Source organism: Penaeus monodon, chromosome 23, assembly GCF_015228065.2.
Source record: "Penaeus monodon isolate SGIC_2016 chromosome 23, NSTDA_Pmon_1, whole genome shotgun sequence".
NCBI lineage: Eukaryota > Metazoa > Arthropoda > Malacostraca > Decapoda > Penaeidae > Penaeus > Penaeus monodon.
In genome coordinates this window covers 43,808,258-43,808,653 of record NC_051408.1, presented here as the reverse complement: position 1 = coordinate 43,808,653, position 396 = coordinate 43,808,258, and positions in this window count along the sequence as shown.

Here is a 396-nt window from a genome sequence, read left to right as displayed (position 1 = left end):
GTAATCTAGGTAAAAGGACAAACAAAAAAGCCTAGAAAAAAAGAAAAAGAAAAAAAGAGGGAAAATAGCCCGGTGAATAGAAAAAGATAAAGTTTGTCCCAAAATTGACCCAAAAGGAAAGAACATCACAATCAACAATCGGGTTCCCAGTGAAGATCGTATATTTTTTCCTCTCCCTTTTTATCGCGTCCTCTTCTCCCCCACTTTTTTATTTCTTTAAATCGTTGAGAAGGGAGGGAGAAAAATGTTAATATGACGTCGAGGGGAAACTACGATTTCCAATATCGTTTTCGAACTGACAGAATTTTTTGGGTTTGGGTGAATTTCTTTTTTAAAGTCTATCTTTCTGTCTGTCTTTTCTGTGTTTATATCACTGATAATTCATTTAGATGTTTG